At 33.3% G+C, this 7,999-nt stretch overlaps 1 long non-coding RNA gene across 1 annotated transcript in view; it reads right to left on the bottom strand.

The window, feature by feature from the left end:
* The window catches only part of LOC110266470, a 1,593-nt gene extending 1,029 nt beyond the window's left edge, over positions 1-564 (bottom strand). Inside the window, exon 1 of the long non-coding RNA XR_002353878.1 lies at positions 452-564. This is a non-coding gene — a long non-coding RNA (uncharacterized LOC110266470). The remainder of the gene's footprint in view (positions 1-451) is intronic.

Raw genomic sequence — 7,999 nt, 5'->3', positions numbered from 1 at the left:
TAAAGGAATCTTTCAGGGAATATGAAGCTCTTCATCCAGAGCAAACCCTAAAAAGAGCAGATAAAGCTCCAATTCAAACCCAGAGAACAGGGATAATAAGAAACATTCCTACAAGGACTGAAATCAAAGAAAAGAAAAGGATCTGTAGATCAAATCTCAGAGAAACCCTTAATATAGTCCTGAACTGGACTGAAGAAAAAAGAGCAATTTTGGGATATTATCCTATTGCCAAAGAACAGCTAACAAAGCTAGTTATATTTCCAGATGCATCCCCATCGGACACCTATCAGTTTTTCCAGTATGGATTAATTGATACAATTTTAATTTTTAATGCTAACGATTAAGGGTAACACTTTCTCTTTAAGCAACACTTTTACTGATACGCTTTTAAACCAAATAAAAATAAAAATATGTAAATCTGTACCAAAATGCATCTGTACACTAGATGGACCCTTTTAAAATTTTGTCCAATTACATTATGGAGAAACTAGAGTTGCATCTCAAGTATAATAGCAAATTAACTATGCGTTCTAATGCAGTAAATAGTTAGTCTTCCAAATTTAATATCCTTTATTTTATGAGGAGTATTAGGGATCAGCAATTTTTGTATTTTGTAACTATCAATTGGCTATTAATAGTGTTTTTAATGGTGTGAGATTACATCTAATAGTGAAGATCACTCACTTTTCTTTTGATGGTTAAGTGCTGGCCACAAAACATAAAAGTTGCTGCCTCCTAGACTTTCTCTTATTTTATTTTTTGATATATCCTTAACAAGTCAAAATTTGACGTCTTCACCTATATAATCCTGAAGAGTAGAGGGTTTCATTGGGTATTTTTACGAATTTTTTTAAATATATTTTTTAGTGATTTTATAAAAAAAAAAAAAATTTTATGTTTGGATATTTTATATAAAAATATTTTTTAATTTATTAATTATGTTTAAGTATAATATAAAAATATTTTTTAATTTATTAATTATGTTTAAGTATAATATAAAAATATTTTTTAATTTATTAATTATGTTTAAGTATAATATAAAAATATTTTTTAATTTATTAATTATGTTTAAGTATAATATAAAAATATTTTTTAATTTATTAATTATGTTTAAGTATAATATAAAAATATTTTTTATTTATTTATAATGTTAAAAATAGTTTTTTAATTAATTAAAAAACTATTTTTAACATTATAAATAAATAAAAAATATTTTTATATAAAATATCCAAACATAAAATTTTTTTTTTTTTCTGTTAAGTGATATTGTCAAGCATGATCGTTTATTATTTAATATTTTTTTTAACATTTTTTTCTATCTCACTTAAAAAATATGTAGTAAAATATCACACTTTTTATTACATGAGAAAAATTGAGAAAATTTATTTCTCCACTAATATTCTTAAGATTTAGAATTAGTTGATTTTTTTACTTACTCATTTTTCATTTTATTTAAATGTCGGATACAATATTTGTCTTTATAAAAAAGAAGCACAATATTTTATTTAGAGGTAATGACCAAATCAGTACCCGAAAGATTCAAACGCTGACATTTTGGTACCTGACTTTTGTTATTGACAAAATAGTCTCTAAAAAATTTTAAAATTTGACAAACGTGTCTCCGAACTCGCCGGAGCAAATCTCCGGCAAACACAATGCTGACATGGCCACCGTATTTTGGTGACATGGCAAACCACCCCTCAAACCTTAAGCTCTCCCTCCCCAACGCAGACTCCCCCTCCATCTCCCTCTCCATCGCAGCCCTCCCCTACCCAACGTAGCCCCCCTCCCCTCCTCCTCCATCCCCATCGCAGCCCCCAACACACTCTTCCCTTCCCTTTCCCTCTCCATCGCTGCCCCCTTCCCTCTCCTTTCCATCGCAGATCATATAAAGGCACAGATAGAAGCATACACAACAGAACACAATATCACAATTCAAATTACAATCTACCAATACCATTTGTATTTCTTTCTAAATGTATTACAATATTCCATCAATTACATTAAAAAAAAAAGAAGAAAAAGAAAAAATTTACCTACAAACCCCCCAAAATTCTTACCAAGATGATCATGTAAAACACTCTTATCAATTCCTTGGTGATGGTAACCCTAAAAAATATTCTGCACCAACAATCCCACCAAATTCACAATAACCAACACACCCACAACATAAACCAGTTCTTTGTATCAATTGCTATAATAAACAAAACCAAGAAAATCACGAAGACAGTTACAGATGAACATCAAAAGCGTGACCCAGAAGTAAGTGATGAACAAACGCTTGAAGATTTTGGGGATTGCAAAGATGGTGGAGGAAAAGGAGACAGCTTTGTTGGTGTAGAGGGAAGTGACGGTAAAGATGGCGGCGGCGGTGGAGAGGAGAGAGAAGGCGAAGAGGAAGAAAAGGTAACAGATTTCTGGGATGTTCAGGAATTGTAGTTTCTTCTTCTTCTTCTTCTTCTTCTTCAGATTCTCGTCCTGTTCTTCTCTGATCTGAGAGAGAGAATCGAAAGTTTTACTTTGTAGTTGTTTGGAAATGATGGAATTTTGAGATATTAGATTGTTGTTTTTTTTATTGCAGAAATGAGATGAGATGAGATGGGATGATATGAGAGGGAGGGAGAGGGAAGGGGCTGCGATGGAGAGGGAAAGGGAAAGGGAAAGGGGGCTACGATGAGAGAGGGGGAGGGATTAGGGTTTGGAATAATATTTTTAATTATAAATTCCAACTCAAAATAAATTTCTCTTGTCAGCAAAAACCGGTGAACACGTAAGCATCTTACTCGCCGGAGCTATGGTCCGGCAAGCACCAGGACACGCTTGGAAAATTTTTAAAACATTCAGGTACTATTTTGTCAATAACAATAGTCAGGTACTAAAATGTCAGCGTTTGAATCTTTCGAGTACTGATTTGGTCATTACCTCTTTTATTTATAATCAAATTATTTTGGCTTAAATACGTTGTTAATCTTATCACATCAACATTTAGCTGTGGTAGCATGAATCCCCACACTTTCGTACAACTGTACCACCAAGTGCACTGGGTCGTCCAAGTAATACCTGAGCGAGTCGGGGTCGATCTCACGAGGATTGTTGGCTTGAAGCAAGTTATGGTTATCTTGCAGGTCTTAGTCAAGCAGATCAAAAGGTTATTGATTTGAAGTTGTAAGAGTAATGTATGCTAAACTAAGTTGGCATGTAGTATTCTGTAAATAAAAAGGAATCAATAATAGGAATAAGGTAAATGATTGGAGTTGCTTTGTCTTTCTGAATTAACTCCAGTATTACTGCTCTCTTTACTTGTGAGTGATTTCTTCAATGGCAGGCTATATGTGATTGACACTAGTTTGAGCAGTTGCCAATACTCATCCAGATCTGAACCACAGGTTTAGTGCGGATCCATTCTGATTGAGGGTGAAGCTCGTACAGTTCATTCTTCTTAATGATCCTACTCAAAACGCCACAGACACAGATCTTCCGGATTAGAGAATGCTGTACCTGGGGTTCTAGCCTCTACCACAGAGACTCTAATCTCTCCGGAAATCGGCTGAACTGGTGTCTCGAGAAGTCCTCAACGAAGTCGTGGATTAGCCGTTTGAGAGATGTATAAACATAGCTGTTGGCTCATCATTGTCCGATGAAAGACGTACTCTGAGCCCAAGTAGACGCGGGTGTTTGTCAGGAACATTCGTCTTAATGTGATAAACAGAGCTGATTTGTCATATCATCCTATTCACCACGATGAAGATCGGATATACATCTTAGAATTAATCAAACACAGATCGAAGAGAAACAGTAATACTTTTATTAATTCATAGGACTCAGCAGGGCTCCTCTCCTCAACCTAGGAGGTTTAGAAACTCATACTGATGTAAAAACACAATGTAAAACGAATATAGGGCTGTAAAGTATGCGTTCTCTCTCTGATTATCTAAAATACACTTTAAATACTAAACAGATGACTAGTAAGGGTAAAACAGTCTATTTAGTGCTAAAATCCACTTTTGGGACCCACTTGGTGAGTATTTGGGCTGAGTTTTGATGAGATTCACGTGCTATAAGGTCTCTTGGGCATGGAACGCCAGCTAGGGAGTCCTCTCTGGGCGTTTGGATATTGGTCTCTGCTCTTTGGGCGCTGAACGCTTGGAAAGGGGCAGGTAGCTGGCGTTGGACGCCAGTTTTGGGCCTTTTAATCCGAAGCAAAGTATGAACTATTATATATTGTTGGAAAGTTTTGGAAGTCAGCTTTTCATAGCCGTTGAGAGCGCTCCATTTGGACTTCTGTAGCTCTAGAAAAGCTCTTCCAAGTGCAAGCAGGTCAGATCCGGACAGCATCTACAGTACTTTCTCTGTCTCTGAATCAGACTTTTGCTACAGCTCCTCAATTTTAACCAGAAAATACCTGAAATTGCCCAAAAACACAAAAACTCATAGTAGAAACCAAAAATGTGAATTTAACACTAAAACCTATAAAAACTTAATAAAAACTACTAAAAACTATATAAAAATGATGTCAAAAAACGTATAAAATATCCGCTCATCAGCCTGTCACAATAATATTTAACAAAACAAACTAAATAGAAACATTTTAAATTGTATTAAAACTAAAAGAAAAGTTGACAAGGCCAAAACAAACAAATAAAAAGAATTATTTTATAAGAACAAAAAACGTAACTTATTTAACTCAACTATTTTCTATATTTTTATAGGATTCCAAAATGCAAGAGTCCCGATCAACATTTTGTCAAAACAATTTTCCACTTATCTGCAAAATTATATGACCCCGGGGTTTGAAGTTTGCCGTAAAAGTAATGCAAAGGTGATTGTTGAGGAAGATAAGTGTGAGCTTATAGATGGATATATATGAGACAATAATGAATGACAGCAACATGGCATGATTCATTGATTCTTGGTGGTAAGGCCCATGGCTTATAGAGGTTACAGTGACCCGCACATATTGCTTGTCTCTTGTGGTGGTTCAGACATGGCAAGGTGGCTATCTTAACAAGATCATATGAAAAGATGTACTTCCTTCTCTCTCTCTATCTCCCTTCATCCCTTCATCTCATGATCTCGTCAGCTTTCCATAACATCAAATCTGCCCAATCAACCAACGTTACTTTGGACCATTATTATTATTATTATTTCATATTATCTCCCAACTTTATTTATTTGTTTGCATGTGCTTGCCAACCCAAAGCTATATGCACAAGCAAAATTAATTAGTAACTTATTATAGCATATTGTAGAATGTCATATTTTCTGATAGGTAAATACTTGCAATTATTTTTAGAGTAAATGCTCAAAATGGTCCCTAAATTTCAAATCGCTATTCAATTTAGTCATCAATTTTTTAAAATGACCAATTAAATTTTTGAAATTCGAAAAAGTGCATCTCCGTTAGTCCCTTGCAGAAGTGCCGTCTAAACGTTGATGATGTGGCATTCCAGCTGTATGCTGATGTGTACCAAACTTGAATTTGATTTAAATTGGTACCTGAAATTGCTTAATAATATCCAAATTAATCCATTTTTAATTATAAAACCCTAATTCCCAAATTATTGTCTTCTCTTCTTCAATCTCTCTGCTGTCTTCTTCTCTTCTTCAACCTCTCCGCTATCTTCTTCTCTTCTTAAACCTCTCCACTATCTTCCAGTTCATCTTATTTTCTCGTTCGCATGAGTGATAATGGGTGGTGGGGAGAGAAGGCCAAGTAGCTCAAGTAGGAACAACTAACTCTGTAGAGAGACCTTATGGCAGTAAAAGAATGTGCAACAGGGGAGGTAAGAACGCCGTTTTCTGTAATTGCAGACGTCGGATGATGATAAAGTACTCAACGATGACAGAGAATCCTGATAGACTATTTTATGGTTGTCCAAACTATGAGGTAAGGTTATAGCTTTAAAGAAAATGTTCAAGATAGTTTCACTTTGAGTTTGGATTCACCTGCGTTTTTTACTTTGCAGTATGGAATCCATTGTAATTTTTTCTGTTGGGTTGATGGAGGTGAAGAACTAGTTTGTGCAACACTCATTTCACAAAAAAATTTGCATGAGTTCAATTGAAAAATGACAAACTTAGAAAGTGATGTTAAGATCTTGAAGATGATGACAATGGTTACCTTCTTAAAAGTGAAAAATATATTTTAGCTTAATGGACAAACCTGCAAGGATACATATAATTTAAATTTGTGTTGAACTTAAAATTAATCCAACCACATTAACTTGTAATTAAAATAGTTTTTAGGTAAGTGTACTGATGTTGTAGTTCAGGATGAATATGAACTGGAAGATAGCGGAGAAAACAAAGAAGAGAAGAAGACAACAGAGAGATCGAAGAAAAGAAGATAATAATTTGGGGATTAGAGTTTTATAATTGAAAATGGATTAATTTGGATATTATTAAGCAATTTTAGGTACTAATTTGAATCAAATTCAAGTTTGGTATACATCAGCATACAGCTGGAATGTCACATCATCAACGTTTAGACGGCACTTCTACAAGAGACTAACGGAGATGCACTTTTTCGAATTTCAGGGATTTAATTAGTCATTTTAAAAAGTCGAAGACTAAATTGAATAGCGATTTGAAATTTAGGGACCATTTTGGACATTTACTCATTGTTTTTATATAAAATTGATAGTTAAAAGACGTTAGACAACAATTTAATCAAGCATATCAAATTAAAATAACTGCAACTGCACCTGAATTTTCACATTTTTTATAACTTCAATACACTGATGTATTAGATACACTACTGAGAAGCAAAATGAACACTACTTTGAAATTTTTCCAACCAAAACTGAAGTTTCTTGCTGAGATCCGGATTAAGTGTTTGATCTTGAATGAGACAATATTTCTTCTTGAACACAGATATTGGCGCTTGACTTAGAGACACAGTTACATACATGGCCAAAATAATAATGAGAATCTAATTGTATATTCAATTATTTCAGGCGAGAAATTAAAGTTCGATTGTGCTCTAAACTTATCTTGTTCTTCATTAGTTGACACACCAGAACCACTACTTTTAGATGCTAAGCCATCATGCATTATTATTCTAAATTAAGATAACTTTGAGGATGATAAATTTAAAACAGAGATTTCAAAATCTTCATGCTAGTAGTGGAGGCTGATCAGAAATTTGACCAAATTTGATGGCCTCCGATCCATTTGTCAGATATTTGTATTCTGTGTTAGGTTCTTCCATAACCAATTATGTATTATATGCAAAATATCTTTGTGACTGCTACTAATTAATTCATGTTTGAATAGGTAGTTTTAATTTGTTCCTAGCAATAATGCTGAACTATAGAAACTGGAGTTAGTTGAAAAGTAGAACAAACATATCTAGCCTAAAATTTGTTAAGACTATGAAGTCAATGATTGATCTATAAATAGAGTGCCGCAATAAAAAAATCTCGACAAGTCAACACCGTCAAATGGATTAATGGACTATACATAATAATTGTGTGAAGAAACTAAGATCAAAGAATAATAGGAAGGATACAAGTAACTAACAAGATTTTTGAACAATGTGTAAATAATGTGAATTAATAGGGTTAAAAGAGTAAATTTAATTAGTAGCATTAAATTAGGGTATAGTATATTTTCATTTAATTGAGATAGAGAAACATACATATACCACGAGATCTTGTCGGGTACCATGTACCCAATTTGTAACTGGAAAAGAAAAGAAAATGGATTGGAATTACTCACCAGAAAAAGAAAATTAAAGGGAATCAGTATGAGCACCAAAATGAGGTTTAAGATAGAATAATGATGCTTAAGCTTCTACGCACAACACAGAAAGTAAAAGAAGACAAAATTGCATCTGATGTCACTTTGACTTTATAACACTAGTTGTTGTTAACCTTTTATCTAATTAAAAATACCGAAAAATTCACGTACTTTTTTATAAAGTTGATAGTTAAAATTTGTTAAATAATTTAATATATTAAATTAAATTATTATTTAATAATTTTTAATTATTAACTCT

The sequence above is a fragment of the Arachis ipaensis genome, chromosome B09 (assembly GCF_000816755.2).
Source record: "Arachis ipaensis cultivar K30076 chromosome B09, Araip1.1, whole genome shotgun sequence".
Classification (NCBI taxonomy): domain Eukaryota; kingdom Viridiplantae; phylum Streptophyta; class Magnoliopsida; order Fabales; family Fabaceae; genus Arachis; species Arachis ipaensis.
This window is presented reverse-complemented; position numbering and strand designations above follow the sequence as displayed.